General features: G+C 38.1%; 1 long non-coding RNA gene across 1 annotated transcript; it reads left to right on the forward strand.

Annotated features, from left to right (window-relative positions):
- The first annotated feature begins 6,244 nt into the window (after nucleotides 1-6,244).
- Nucleotides 6,245-15,637, forward strand: LOC140139450 (uncharacterized). The gene is made up of 3 exons (XR_011857124.1): nucleotides 6,245-6,300; nucleotides 6,616-6,717; nucleotides 15,401-15,637. It is a non-coding gene; the product is annotated as an uncharacterized lncRNA (long non-coding RNA).
- The last annotated feature ends 1,689 nt before the right edge of the window (nucleotides 15,638-17,326 follow it).

Here is a 17,326-nt window from a genome sequence, read left to right on the forward strand (position 1 = left end):
AACCGATTTTTGGCACACATTCATGTAGCGCCTTTTTTAAAACGTCTAAAACGGCTTACGGAAACGCTAATAACAGTACGGAAACGCTATAATATGCTAACCTTTCCGCTCGCTGCGCTCGCAACATATATCTAGACCATTAGGTTTGCAAATTGGGATCCCAAAAATTTTGCCATATGCAAAAGGTGGGTCAAAGATTTATTGGCGGACCGAGAGGGGGGCAACCGATTTTTGCCAGGCCGAGAGGGGGGCAAGCGATTTTTGGTGGGCCGTTCGGAAATGATGTTTTATGGTCCCGTGTGAAGAGAAAACCATTTCGGTAGTCCCCGTGTGGAAAAAGGAGAAAAACAAGTTTTATCATTCAACTCGTCCTATACCTTTGTACAGGAGCCAACCGTTATTAATCCGTGATGAATCCACACTTGTACAATAGCGTATACGCGAACGCAAGCGCGAATACGCGTTACGCGTGAGTGCGTAAATTTGTCATGCCTGGAACTTGTGTACGTGTGCGCATACACACTTACAAGTTGAATTCCGTATTTTTTGGAGGTAGCAGCTAAACATTGCCACTTTATTCTGTAGTTTTTTTGCTGAAATCACCGATCTTTTTGTAAGGCTGAGTGGCAATGATTAACTAACATTCCTCATGAAATAATCATTTGAATTATACGGTCTTTAGCCTGTTTTCGTTGTTGACAGGGAAAAGCTGCCATTGCGAAGTAAACCACGAAGACGACGCGGCCGCATCGTTGTTAAACAGTGATGAACCACGGTGAAACATGATTGAATCCCTAATTACGCATTATGAAGAATGACAATACATTTTAATACGTCACATAATATCACGTATCACTAATTTTCTCAATATAAATCACAGGTTCCTTAGAAAACCAAAAAAACGTGGGTTTCATTTACACGTGAAACCCTATGAATTGTGCTCATTCAGTTAGTGGTGTCAACAGGCAAAATTGTACATGAGAATACTGTAAATAGCAAAAATAAAAGCAAAGCAATGTAGCATAATTATTCTTTGTATTTTTTCATGAATATCAAAACAAAACCATACCATCATTTATTATTGTTATATTGTCCCACGCATCGTTTCCCATCGACACGTGAAGCCATTACGTTCTTGTGGCAAAGACCCAAGCTTTACTGTGACATTTTCTGTTATTAGCATTATTAATTAATTATAAGAGAGTTACCAATAATAATTAACTTCAAACCATAAAAATATTCATTGTTAAATCTTCCATATGCAAAGTTGATGTCAAATTTCACCAGTACCTTAGGAATATTGCCCTTTCCTGTATGCTGATGAATAGCACGTTATGTAATAATGTTATTAAGGAGCCTGTGGACACACTTATCACACCCTGCTAAAGTTGACAGCTATATACCCCCCACACACACACACCCCCACACCCCCACACCCCCCCCCCCCCCCACACACACACACACACACTTTTGAGACCAATCCCAAAGAAACTGGACAAAGTTGGCTGCCGGGCATAAATTGCATTGAAAACTGAAGGAACTGAATGTGTTTCATTCCTTATTTCAGAAAATGCAGAACTAGTTTTATCTAAATTATAGACAGATAGAAAAAAATACAGTGAAATTCCAACGATCGATCGGCCCAAAGAGGAAGATTATTTTGTTACTCATCTCGCTAGCGAGACGCGGGCACAGCAGCTGAAAGGAGTATCCCATCATGCATTGCAGTACGTATCTGCTTGCTCCATAGCAATTGTATACAAAATATAAACACGAGCCTCATAGATATATTGTGAGCTATTAATATATTCACAATACTTCAGGGGTCGTATAATTTTTCAAAAAAAAGTCTAAGCTCATCAGATTTAAGCGAGTAATTGAAAGTCGAAGTGAGGGATTTTGGGTACATTTTCTATAACACGTTTAGTTCTATTATGGTACCGTAAAGCATAATGGGATACTCCCTTTAGCTGCTGTGAAACGCGAGTAGTATAAAAGATCACTTCTTTGTGCGTTCTACTATTATTTAGTTACTCCATGGTTGAAAAATAGCATGTTGCTAGAACTAGAAATGAAGCCTAAAGTTGACAGTAATGACTGCTGCTTTAGGCCAAACAAAGGCAAAACCTTCATATATGGTGACTTTGTGGAAACCTTACAACTTAATTAATGAGGCGGACCATATCCATTTCGAATTATTGGGAAGCAAATTCCAAGTTGAGATACATACAGAACGTATTCATTTTAGTCCTTTGATCTTTGCCCGACAACTTTATAAATGTACTAGTGGCACAGTGGATTTTATTGTCTTTGCCAATATTGGTCTTTGCCGAGCAGCACAATAGTATACAATACAATCATATGATCATATCTCACCAAAGAAAATGACAATTCATTTTGTCAAAGGCAAATACAGCAATATTGTAACTTTTTTTTTGAGAATTCTCAGTTTTACACGACTGTAATGTGCTATAACAAAATAACATATCCGGCAAATATTAAAGCTTTAGGTTTTGCGACAAAAAAGCCACTAAAAAATGCCTAAAACACAAACAAACAAACAATCATAAAAATAGGTAAAAGAACTGGCTACAAAAGATTGTGGCTAACTGCGGTTTTTAATGAAGCAATAGTGTGGCACTTGCCATTTGACTCATAAAGATCATTTCACGAGATGGGTGCGCACGCTTGTTTGATGGGATCATTTATTAGTTTTTCAAACAAAACATCACGTAAAACCATATTTTAAGCTTAAACAGCTTAAGGTGATATCGTGCTAATGTGTACAGATGCTTTTGAGTCATTCTCAACTTTCATTTCCCCTCTTTTACAAAATTATTCACTTTTATAGTATTTTGACCAAATTGGTGGCGCTATTTAGTTACGGGAAATTACCCTTTTAAGCTTTTAATACAAATAATTCCTTTTATTGTTTGATAAAATTTAATGGCGGCATTAATCACCTAACCCTTGCAAATAAAGAAATATGATTTAGGATAAAATCTATAGTTTGCATTTAGTTATTAAGGAAGCCAATCCGGCAATATTATGTCTTATATGTTGAAAAATAATTTCAAGCACGAATCACATGGTAAATTTGGTTTATTTAAAACAAATGCACATTAACTGCACATAAAACGAATAGAAAAGTTACAGCAATTGAATCAGACGACGGATATTGAAAATTCCCGCGCCGAAATTATCTAGAGAAACAGTGACGTCATGAAGCGTTATTTTGTGCTCAAATGTCGTCAGGCTTCATTGAATTATTAGGACGTCATTGGTCAGTTCTTTGACAATTTCGGCGCGGGAATTTGAATATCGCGTGTTGAGAGATGGCTGTTTTTATTCGTTTTATGGTTAATATGACTTTGTCATTTTAAAAACTGGACCATGTGATTCGTGCTTGATAATTATTTTTCTAACATATAAGTCATAATGTTGTGATTGCATCTATTAAAACAACAAATTTACCCAAATATTTTAGTTTTAATGAAGCCAATTATACATACATCAAACAGCCGTGTGCGTATGGGTAAAAACACGTTTTAGCAAAAGGAGGAATCAAGAGCACAGCTGTTTAGGTTCCAGAAATTGGGTCTGGGATGAAGTTTGTAAGGTCTGAAGAAGGAGAAGCACAATAGTTACGGATCTTGAAGAGATGGCTAAGAGTAGCAATGTGACGGCATTGAGCAAAGAGAGTGAGATTGGCATCGAGCAAGAGATCATCATTGGAAAGATTCCGAGATTGAAGGATCACTCACATTCCAACATGTTGCTCACTGGGCTATAAAGTGGCAGTCATAGTTCATTGAATTTACAACCGTATGACAAAACAACGTTTTGCACAAGATTTGCAATTTAAAGAGAATTAACCATTGTTCATTCTAGTGACTCTAGTATATGGACAATATAAGTGTGCTTTTTCATTTAATGACATAAAAATTGAAAAATATTGTAAGGAACACTTGAGGTTTTGACTTTTAAAACCTGGTCAAAAACATGTGCTTGGATAGGTAGTTTTCAAAATACCTATCTTGCTATAACATTGAATTGCGTTATCTGTGACGTAAATTGTTTTTAGGGGGAAGTGTTAGCTTTCGTTTTATATTTTTAAAAATCTGATTGGATGAAGGGAACACTTGAGGTTTCGACAAAAAGCAATTAAAGAGGCCCATTTTTAGCTAGAAGCTTCACATTGCTATGCACTCAACCGTGTAGTGTATTCAAAAACTGTGGTGGAGACATTCGCTGCTTGTTGTTCTCTGCTTGGAAGCTATTGGGACAAAAATGTGTGCTCAGGTGTATCGAGGTGGAAACTGTGCGCATGATGGTTTATAAGAGAATCGTTTTTGTATATATTTCCATATGGTGCCAGGTGATGTTCCCAATACTCCAGGACTGGCCAGACCAGAGCAGCGTACAGAGTACGGTGGGTGATTGGATAAAAGGAATTGAATGACCCATGGATACAACAAAATTCTGGCTTTTTTGCACATATGGTCAATCTGAAGGCTCCAGGATAAATTGCTAGAGATTTACATTCCAATGAATTTGACAAACGGCATCCTTTCCCTAACTTACAAATCATGGTGAGCTGTAAATTGGGCAAAACATCCTTTTTTGGTGGACATGATCATTAGTTTGGTCTGGCTGGCAGTGGCCGTCAGTTGATTATTATTAACCAGTTATGTATACAATGCGCTGAGTCGTCAGCGTAAAGCACCAGGGAACTGGCCTGGGAGAAAATTTGACAAACCGAGATCAATCAAATAGATAATAAAGGATAGCGGTCCTAAAACATACCCCTGGTGAACGCTAGACACAATAAAAACGTGATTGGATGAGACCATGAGACGGACTAGAACCGTTGCTGGCAGTAGTTGTCATTCTTTTATAAATGCTATCGCAGGAACAGGAGGAGGGCCACTGTATCATTGACATCTTTGAAGTTTCTGCTGCATATTGAACAATTCTTCCATTTGATTTGATTTTAACTATCGGTATTGTCTTTCCGAGGTATGTTTTTAGGTTACACACTTAACTAAAAAGCGTACAACTTCCTGTGGATTTCTATACCACTTGTCACTATGACATCATAATGTAATAAATAAATAAATAAATTTTGGATTTATAAAGCGCTTTTCTCCAGATCTTAGAGGACTCAAAGCGCTGTAATTTCGCTGCAATGGTGAATCATCACAATCAGATCGCATCAACTAGGTTGCTGCCAAACGGCGCACACCTATCCGCATTTAGATTGTAACATCCACCAATAATCTGTGCTGCTCCCCAAATTCCATTGGGTGAAGGAAGTTTTTGATATTAACCAAACAACTAATCACCGATTTTTGCGATACAGGAGGAAACCGGAGATCCCGGAGAAAACCTGCGAGAGCGAGCATGGATTTGGGATAAACCAAGTGCAACATGAGTCCCTAAAGCCGCGCCGGGGCTTGAACCCAGGACCTCGGTGGTGCAAAGCGAGGGAATTACCGCTGCGCTAACTCGCCCTCTCATATAAATGCGCATCGCAAAATAGGGATAGTCTAGTTATATGTAAAACACTGGTCTCAGTATATACGAGATTGCTGGGATGACGGGTTATTGTAGTGCTCTTTTCACTCGCTTTTTACCACTGCGGCCCGGGTTTAATTCACCACGTTGCCACTGGAAAACTGTGCAATGTGTTTCATAGAATAAGTATTTCGGGGTGGGGATCTTCGAACATTTTTGTTCGGGGATGTGCCACGCAAACTTTTGGATGCTGACTTTCTCTATACCTACTTTTTGCTGTTTTTCCTACCCAACAATATACTAATTTTCACTAATATCGCTGAAAAGGTGCCCCAAACATCCTCGTATACCGAAAGAGTCGGAGAGACCCCCGGGAAGTTTCTTATGAATGAATCTGATTTCGTCGGTCCAATAAATAATATTATTACATAATGTGCTATTAGGCGGTCCCATAAATGTATACAAATATAAATAATTGTCCCCCTCCTCTTGACCTTCCAAAAGTTGCTCTCCCATTTTACCCTCAACCACGACGCAAAAGTATTATATAGACCCATAGAAGTATTTACACATGCGTGACAAAATAATTAGTGGATATAACGCTATAAGCAAAATTAATAGTCAACCAGACTGTTTTATGTGTCGTCATGTGTGTCGAGTAGTGGATAGCAACCATATAAATCAGCTCGATGACAACAGCTTAGCATTCCTTCATCAGATCGTATCATGTCGTATCAATTGCCTCGTGTTGAAGATGCAGGCGTTATGTGAACTATCCTTGAGGTACGTATTCAAAGTATAAATACTATAGAAGAAGCAATATATGCGTAGGTTCAATTTATTTTTCGGTACCTAATATGTTTTTTCGCAAATCTGAACGGTATATACCACAAATAACTGTACTATTATGTTATAATAAACAACAACCGGTTAAATATTTATAAAGGGGAAAGGGAGAACTTACTATTGTGATACCTTAAAATGTAGATTAATTGTAACTTAGACCGAAGAATAAAGCTTATCTTCAAGTTGTAAACATAAAATCTCAACTTTTTATGCCTTTCTCTTTTCAAACATTATTCTTACATTGATTTGCAGCGACTGATTAACAAGTGTATGGTACACTTACCAAAAGTTACACCATGTATTGTTCAAGATATAACGCACCGTTGATCCTGTTACTGATGTACATTTTGGCAGGTGGGTACTATAACCTGAATCAAAAAGAAGTCAACTCATGTTTGAGGGACTGTAGCTAAATTATATTTAGGATGTTGGAGCTAACAAGCTCCCTGTTGGACCAGGGGGGCACTCCCATTGAGACCTGTACACCATCCGCGATAATCAACTTTTGAAAAGCACCCTAAAGAAGGATTTAACACTTGGCTAAAACAATACCCTAAACAGGGATTTTATTCCTTGCATCAAATTTCATACCCTAAATTTCATTTCCGCGTATTAAGAATTGCAATTTTGCTACCCTTTTTTCCAATATTTCATGTTTTTGACACCCTAAACGCGTTACGCGCGTATCGTGCCTACACACGAAAAGCTACCCTTTTTACACGTTTTTATTATCGCGGATGGTGTACAGGCCACAATGGGAGTGACCCCCCCCCCCCCACGGGCTGTTGGAGCTGGCAAGCTTCTGCGCAGTATTAACCAACTATTAAAAATGCAACAAATATTGGTATCAATACTTGGCAATTTAGAGCTTTTGGTAGCACGATAGCTGCACGCGACATTGCCAACCAAATTTTCATAACATGTGGAGGTTTAGATTTATGATGCGTTAAATAAGTGAGGACTTTCTTTAAATGTTGAGTTTTCTTCACGTACAATACCAATATCCACGAACACAACACTGTCGTCTCAACAACAACTAGATGCTATCACGGTCCACTGACTTCCAAAATTCACTCCCAGCTGGTATCCAAAATACACACTATCCTATTTAAATCATAGCTTCCAATTCTCTCTCAAGCGTCATCTCTTCTGTTTGATATTTGTTAGCAGTATATTGCTGTTGTTTATTCAAAATTGGTGTCTGGTTAAACTTATTTTGCTTTATTGCTTATGCCGTCACTTTAAACATTTCACTTTAGTTGTTTCTTTGCTCATTTTGCATGTATTTTTTCCGTGCAATACCTTTTCGTGCAATGTTCATCGTGTGCCTATTTCATTTTGTTTCTTATTTCTTAATGATGTATATTTATATTTTAATGGGTATTTTGTTTTTACGTACACATGTTTTAATTGTAAAGCGCCTTGTGGTCTTTGATGTAACGCGCTATATAAGAATAAATTATTATTATTATTATTATTATTATTATTATTATTATTATTATTATTATTATTATTATTATTATTATTATTATTATTATTACAACGTTTCATGTTCAAAAGCTTGCATCATCAAGCTCTGTGCAGTTTTTTCCAAAACTGCTGGGGTGCAGCTGAACTGCCCCAAGAATTTAAGGATGCAATGATTGTCACCATTTTTAAGAAGGGTGACCGCACTCAGTGTGGTAACTATCGAGGATATCCCTGCTCTCAACTGCTGGTAAAGTTCTTGCAAAGATTCTCCTAGCCAGATTACAACAAGTTGCCAGTAAGATACTACCTGAAAGCCAATGTGGGTTCAGAGCCAGTCGATCCACAATTGACCCAATCTTCACCCTGCGCCAGCTTCAGGAGAAATCAATAGAACAGCAAAGACCACTTTACATGCTCTTCATCGACTTCACCAAAGCATTTGACACCATCGATAGAGAATTACTTTGGAAACTACTGGAGCATTATGGCTGCCCAGACATCTTTGTCAAGATCATTCGTGAATTTCATGATGGAATGCAGGCAATTGTGCTAGTTGATGGTGATACAACTGAGTCCTTCCCGGTTCGTCATGGTGTTAAGCAGGGATGTGTGGCACCAACCTTGTTTGGTCTCTACTTGGCAGCCGTTTTGGAAATGTCATCTGACAACCTATCAGATGGTCAGCATGGAGTTTTCCTCCAGATGGCAAACTCTTCAATTTAGCCCGTCTACGTGCCAAGACCCGATGTCAAGAAGTCTGTGTGCAAGAGCTTCTATATGCTGATGACACCGCCCTGGTAGCTCAATCCATTGAAGACCTGCAGAACATGTTGGACTGTTTTGTGACTGCATCAGTTGCATTTGGCCTTACAATCAACATCAGTAAAACTGAGGTCATTTACCAACCTGCTCCTGGAACTCAGCACCAAGATCCTGATCTCTACATACATGGGGAACCTGTCAAATCGGTCACCAATTTCACCTACCTGGGGAGTGTGATTTCCATGGACAATTCCGTCGATCTGGAGACGAATTCAGAGTGCCACCAGTGCCTTTGGATCTCTGGAAAAAAGAGTTTGGTCCCAGCGTGGTATAAGACTTGCGACCAAATATAAACTGTATCGCGTGTTTGTCCTACCCTGTCTGCTGTATCCTACTGAGACCTACACACTCTATCGGAGACACATCAAGAAGTTAACTTCCATTCAACTTCGCCACCTAAGATGTATCATGGGAATAACATGGCAGGACCGAGTCCCTAATGGAGAGGTGCTTCAGAGAGCCAAAATGGAGAGCGCAGAAGCCATCCTAGTGAAAAGCCAACTGCGCTGGGCCGGTCATGCCGTGAGGATGCCTGATGAAAGACTACCGAAAGCTGTGATGTATGCTGAACTCACAGAAGGAAAGAGAAAACGTGGTGGACAGAAACTTGGATGTTGATACATGGGAGATGAAAGCTGGTGACCGGGTCAATTGGAGGAAGAAGATCCACGATGCTGGGAAAACAGTGGAGCGGAAGCGAAAGGAGAAGTACCTTGAAGGATGGAGAAAGAGACACCCATCAACTTCGACAACTGAGCCTTCATCGAACTCGATGGGCAGCCGATGACACATGTTTTAATTGTAAAGCGCCTTGTGGTCTTTGATGTAATGCGCTATATAAGAATAAATTATTATTATTATTATTATTATTATTATTATTATTATTATTATTATTATTATTATTATTATTATTATTATTATTATTATTATTACAACGTTTCATGTTCAAAAGTTTGTTTTAAAAAACTGAAAAACTGTCCCACAATGCATTGCAAATGTTAATTCCGATTTGCTTTATTCACCTTTCCGAAAAATCCCTGAACCTTTGTGTTTTAACCCTACCAGGTCCCCGCTGTAAAAATCGGACCAGCCAAATTTGCACGCTACAAAGCCTGAAAAATAAGATCCCGCGAATCACAAATTGACACACGTATGGGAGCTGCCATGGAGTGCTAACGGGTGCTAACGGCAACGCGGGGGGGGGTCGTAGGGGTGCAGACGAACTCGTCGCCAGCACAAGCGATCCTACGCGATCAATAACGCGTATAGGGCGCATTCAAGTGCGCCGAAAGCGACCGGTAGTTCCTGATACGCGATGACATGGCCGCTTCTACGCAGTAACATACTTCTGAACTTGCTGTCAGGGTCCTGACCCTATATCTTACGCCCATACGCACATCGTTAGCAACCATTGTATTTTCGTCCAACAGCTGCAGTATACGCCAAAATGAAAGTGTTTCCAAAAGTATTCTGAGAATAAAATAAATAACGCTACTTTGTAGAGTTGGGGGAATTTTAATCAAATATTTTCGTGAATAAACAGTAGCATACGTCATATATAACGATTCGTGATACTAATCACGTTATTTGATCTGGTTTAGAAGGAAAAGCGTTTAGTTTAATTTTATACACGCCAAAATATTTTTGGAATTTCGTAAAAAAATAAAGAGTGAAAAGAAGGTTGAATATCAGTATAAATATGACATATGCGGAACTTTTGATTAAATTGGACAAGTGCGTGTCATATCCACATGATTTCTGGAGCGTCAAACCTATTATGATACCAAAAAAGGGACCGTTCATCGGTCAAATAAAAAACAATAATTAAACTTGTTGTACTAATGTCAGATTTAACCATACTTCTTATCAGGGCCTGTTTTTAAAAAAATCCTTGTGTTAAAATAGACATAACATTGTGTCTGTTAGTGTAACATTTTCGATTTTGACAGGCTTGAACTTGGCCTGCTAATGAAAGATTTTTTCTCTAAAACGCGCATCGTACGGGTCTGTTATAGTTCAGAATAGTACCAAAATGTCCGTTTGATTTCACTACTTTTCACTTCCCACTGTCAAAATGTCAACCTCAGTACTTTATTTTGAATACAATCTGCAGAAATAATCGATAGTTCCATTGTGGCATGCAGGATCATCAATCCATGGGTAAATTTCACGCGTGAAAAATGGTGCGATAAAAACGGTAATAATGACAAAACTAGAATAATATAGCCCAGTATGATGTACCTTTTTAAAAGTTGGACAAAATCTTTTTTCTTCATTTGACCGAGAAGATTAATTTTAAAGTGAAATGATGTTGCTCACAATTTAGCGTTCTCAGTAAAAGATACCATATGTGACACGATCTGGTCCATGGGGGCCAAAGGAGGCATTTTTGAAAATTGAGTTATTGTAATTATTACATTACACATACAATAAGCTATCATTTACTGAAAATACCAAAGGTCTAGCATACTTGGTTCTAAAGTTATGAAGTTTTTTGATGTCTATTTTCTTATGTACTTTATTGTTTTTTACTCCATATTTTTTCCTTGATCTTAGTTTCAAATTTGCCGCCTTTGGCCCCCCCTGGACCAGATCGTGATTATACGTTCGTAATCAGCAAGACAATATGGCCGATGTAAACCTCAATTCGAAACACAAATTGTCACAACTTTTTAACCATTCCTGATATTTTAAGCGCCCGTATGTCTTTACAGTGATAAACAGAAAATATTAGCAACGTGTTAAATGAAGCGAAATTTTCCAGAGTCAATTAATTATTTTGTTTTAACAGGTCTTGGTATAAAATATGTATAAGCAATCTTATAATTGATTTCAATTCACTTGTACAAACCGTAAGATAAAACTAAGATTACTAAGGTGCTCTAAAGTCCACGTGTTGATATGGTAACCACTGGTTTGCCAAATGAAACCGCTGAATACTAATCCTTTAGTTACCACTAACTGGCAATAAAGGTCAAATTTAAATTAAATGAATGAATAATAAATAAATAAAAAGGGCTTAGAACGTTTTTAGAGTGTTTTTGTATGCTTTTAGAAATACTAATTTTCCTACAATCTTATTGGTTCTTAGCCGTGTAGTGTGACACGATATAACAAGGTTCAGCGCGAGTCAAAGCGGTACTTGTACTCGCTATTTCAACCAATCGGAGGTGCATAGCAACAACGCGACTGGTCCATTTTAAGCCCTAGGATTAATTAATGTAGGATTTAATTTCTTATAATTTGGTATACTTATGATTAATATCTTTTATTTGAATATTGAAGTGTTTGGCGTAAAACAACCCGGCTTCAACTAATTGTTTTACTTAAAATGATGATGCCGCCCGTGTTATATGAGACGATAGGTGCACGGCAGCGGCTAAATATATCACTGATAATCATCACATACAGACGTCTTAATCCATTCGTCCTCTATTTTGATGATGTTACACTTTAACTTGTGCAATGTTTATGAATTTTGTGTGTCTGCAAAACTTGCAGAATGTTTTGGTCCCAGTCTTTTCCTTACAAGCACGGTGGCCTAATGATTAGGGCGCGAGCTTCATGATCGGAAGGTTGCGGGTTCGAGCCCCACCACGGTGAGCAAGATATCTTAATTCCCAATTGCTTCACTCTACCCAGGTGTAAAATGGGGAGCTGCTGGGGGTAATCACAATCTAAGTCGCTGAGAGTACCTGCACATCAGTTGCGGACTTGGTGAAGCGGAAATGATTCTGATATATCCTAATGGCAGCGGAATAATTGTCTAGCTGAGGCGCCCGTTAAATCAAACAACATTTATTTTTAATTATTTTTTTTACAAGTATTTGAATAATGACAAGTAGTCAAATATTTGACTTTGAATGACAATTAAAGAATTATGATTTAGATATGTTTCATTTGAAAAAACAAGACAATATTGAAAACCAAAAATAATATGTGCTGTCTTTTTCTGGAATCGAATCTGAACGATTTATGTAATGTCATTCATGTTGGATTTTCTGTTATGACCCTAATTTCCAATTTTGCAATGTTTTATCCATTTTTTATCACACAATTTTTAAACATGCAACAATTAATGATAAGTAATAATTCATGGGGCTCAATGCCAATAATATACTTAATATCCTGTTTGACCAAAGAAAGAATTGAATCTGTGACCTCTGAGACTACTGATTATGTATACAAAGAAACCAATTTGTTTCCTCCTGGCTTATTCTTGTAGCAAAGATGTTCATCATCAAAAACCAATGAAAAGGCATCAATTTTATAATCTTCCTTGGCACTCACACTACTGATTATTCGAGAAAGCAACACTAAGGCTTAATTGGTTTACTTCAAGGGCTAGATATTTCTCTCATGACAAGCATTTCAATGGCTTGAAAGGAGTATTAGCTCCAAATAGATTAATTAATGATATATTAAAATGGTAATTAAGGAGCACTTAGTGCTTCGCTACTACACCTGTGGCAATTAGACATGTATGAAAAACATCTCTAGCTCAATAATGATCGAAAAACCACGGATATGGATATTACTTTAATCCTGGAAACTCAGTAACCCGTAACATATATAATATAAAGTCGATTTATAAAATCGAACTAAAACACTGAGGTGCCCTGCCTTTTCTGGAGACGATGTCTGACATACATGGTTTCCCTGAAAGAACTGTTTTGTCAGAAACTGAAATATTTTGGTATTTTAAATCCCAAACCAAACATAACTAAAATGAATAGTTGATGTGGTTGAGGAATAAAACACCCATCATAACAGTACTTTAGACAGTGAGCAGCTCTGTGCATTGAAATAATGAGAATTCTAGACTCATTTGTCCAATCCATTGCACGGATATGTGCATTTCTTGGTATTCCAATACTGATCATTGATTTATAATTTTAATCCGTAATAAGTTCTCATATTCCAAGTGCGGCAAATTCTCGCGTTTCATAATACGATACGCCACCAGCGGCTGCTTTTGCAAGTCCAACTTTTGACCTCCGGAGTCGACATCGCCGTTCTAAACCATCATCAAATGTGATAATAATAATGTTAAAAACAGCTCCACGAAGGATTCCGTCTGATCAATAGATAGAAAATGGATCTATAATTGTAAATTGTTGTTTTAATGTGCATTCGTTTATATTGACATTTAAATACGCAATAACATACCGTCACTGTGGTGTATTCGTATTACGCGGGCTATGAATGTCGACATTCTCCCATGATACACTACGTATTTTGACCTTGCAAAAGCAACCGTTGGCGGCGCATCGTATTATGAAACGCGATAATTGCGAATATTTAAACGAATGTGATAGCTGTTTTATTTAGTCATCACATAAACTATTTCTCCAACGATATTGTTGTTTCATAGACACCCTGTATGATTTGAAACGGATGGGTAAATCATGGGCTTCAATATGGCGATTTTCTAAAGACTGCACGCGGCCGTTATAAATACGCTTAAAGCTTCAGAACTATTATTTGTATTCACAGTGTGTTCGTATAGAATTAAGGATGGTGTAATTACGCGCATTCTGATACCCCATCTGTCCAAAAATACCCCGAATTTAAAAAGTTGCAGCTATTTGTATTGATTTGGAGTCACCGCAAAGATAAAGGCGGGCTTTACGTGGTACAATGCTTGCATAATAACCATTGACTGCTGTAAACGGCAACTTTTAAATTCGGGTATTTTCTTTAACAGCACTACTGTGTTGTTTATATTGAACGATATTGGAGAAATGGGGTATCAAAACGCGCGTAAATACACCATCCTTCGTTCTACATCAAAATTTTGTGAATACTATGTATGGTTCTGAAGCTATAGGCGTATTTTTAACAGCTGCGTTACTTTTTGTGCAGTCTTAAGTTTAATTTCTTTATATTTTTGCCCATTTAACTTCTTACTGTGTAACTACTTTTCCAACTCGTTTGTATAATTATTATACATTGCTCAGATAAACTGAGATGTCCGTAGCATACGGCAATTTTGATTTGATTTGATTTGTTCGGGATTTGACCACCCTGGATAACCCAAGAAAGCCTCTATTGAAGCTTATTTCCATTGGGGTCCATTTGAACACCGGGACGGGTCGGGAACAGTCAGGGATTAACACCCTACTCTTTTCGAAAGTGGCTGCGAGATACATGTACAGGTATGGCTCTCTGTACATGGGACCGACGGCTTAACGTCCCCTCCGAAGGACGGAGTACTTTCATGATTCATTTACCCAATTCTAAATGAACCATGGGGAGAGCGGAAGTCTAAATTTAATCTACAGAAGTTGCCAATTAATTTCAGACTTTTTTTCCAAGTCAATATCCCAGCAAATCGCCACCGCCGGGAATCGAACCCGGGACCTCATGCACTAAAGGCAAGTACCTAACCATTGCGCCACGATCTGTGTTAATTTCGTGTTATGACCTGTATGTCCTCCTTAGTACTTACGTTTAATCATCGGCAACGAGTTGATAATATTGGCGATGCGTTATGCGCTGAGAACTATTATTTAATTCAGTTTCCATGAGCCAAGGAATGGGGGGCAAAGGGGGATGGCAGCTGCCCCGCTGTGAGAATTCTTGTCCACCTTGCCTCTTCCTGTACATGGGATGCTGCCTCCCTTATTTAACCATTTTTGCAATGTTCGTAAACTTTTTTGCCCCCTTAACAATTAATGCGTTAATGCGCAGTCTGGCTGACATGGTTGCTAACTTAATTTACCAACTAATTTTGTTTATCTAGCGTTGGTGCAAAGTCATGTTTGTGTTCTCAAAAAACGACCAGATCCTTCAAGAGGTGGCGCCTTGAGATTTTCTATACTGTACAAAGAAACCTGCCTTTGTCAACGTTTGGTATCACCTATATTTTTGACAAGCTGTCCAGAAAGAGAGAATGATTACGAAGATGGTGACCTATGGTTTATTGATAACCCAGGAACACTTACTATGCAACCTAATTGGAAAGATGTACTCCACAATTCTACAATATGTGGTGCGTATTACGGTGATATTATTTTCAGTAAAATTCTTTATTTTTGATAGGCCCAATTACACTTAGAACTCTACTTACTTCATTTCTGTTGAAATCAAAACGATAAAGACAAATAAAATCATGGTGTTAAAATTAGGCATGGAATTGTGTCTTTTAGTTTTTGAGCTGAAATTGGCCCGTGATTCTTTTTTTTGAATAACTTTTTTAGCGTTTCAAACTAATACAATTCGCTAAAGAATGAATGTCCAACTCCGTAATTTATTTCGATATATAATACCAGCTGAAATAGTCAATATTTCTATTGTGGCATACAAAATTATCATAATTGACCTATGCATTTCATATTAGGGGGTGTCATTTTCTTCAGCGGGGGGTCATGAATATATCGGTGACCGGAGTCAATTTTTAATGACCCCCTATGGCGGGATATTTTTATGACCCCTCCTCCTTCCGCTTACACAGACTCTACACAAACTAGTCATTGCTGGTTCTAAGGCGTGGAGCGCGCCAAAACTTAAGAGTGAATAAAGTGTGCGGAGCGCGTTAAAATTTCGATCGTACAAAGAAGGTGCGCGGAATTCGCAAAAATTTTGCATTATACAATTGAAGATTGTGCGTACATTTTGATTGTTAAGTTAAAGAATGCGCGCGCAGCGAGCGAAAGTTTTGAGTCACCGCCCTTAATAATTCTACCACCCACCCCCTATTTTGGGTGTTACAAAATTATAACCCACCCTATTTTTGGTCTCAAAATTCAATGACCACCCCCCCCAGTATATTCATGACCCGCCCTCTTCTGAAAAAAATGACAGCCCCCTTAGGGCTTTGGGGAAACCTAATTTATATCATCAATACAAAATAACCATATTTTGTGAGGGTCGGCTTTTTATCCCAGCCACATACACTGTAAGTATATATCATTAGATTTACAATTTTAGATTTAGATTTTGCTCGATTTACTCTCAGGTTCCACAAAAATACTATACAAAAGTGTGTGACTGAGCCCTTAATTAACATGTGCTGAGCTGATACACTGAACGACCGGTGTATTTCATAAAATCCTATACACACGGAGGTCTGTCTCGTATACGCCGAAGCCCTGGTGAAGAGGTCAAAGGTTATTATTGAATAGCTTTATTGTCTCTGGGAGTGGGACGGAAATTCGGAACAAATTGACTTCCGGTATAAAAAAAAACCAGGACCCACGTATTGCCATTCCTATAGATCTATAACGTCTTTACCACATAACATATTAACTAGAGATTACAGTTAAGGTTAAATACAATTGATTTTCAAGGCTTGATTGCAGAGGGGCGTAAGTTAATAATGGAAACAGCCATGCAGAAAAGAATGAACTCACGCGTACAATAGTGTATCAATCTGAACTAGGGCCACGGACAAACCGCGGCTCGTGAGTCATCCTATGTTGTAGGGATAGGGAAGGGGCGACCATGATACTCCCATATGGGCTGATGGGGGATGATTGTGGGCAGCCGTTTTCGGCAATATTCCTTTGGATTTTCTAAATTTTCAATTTTTAAAATTATCCTGGATGATATCTGTCGTGAAATAAATCAATGCTTGTATAGGCTATAATAGGCCTAGTATGCCTATTTATACCCTGATTATGCAATATATAGGCCTACAACAATAACTACAACACTAACCAACAACCAA

Source organism: Amphiura filiformis, chromosome 18 (assembly GCF_039555335.1).
Source record: "Amphiura filiformis chromosome 18, Afil_fr2py, whole genome shotgun sequence".
Lineage (NCBI taxonomy): Eukaryota > Metazoa > Echinodermata > Ophiuroidea > Amphilepidida > Amphiuridae > Amphiura > Amphiura filiformis.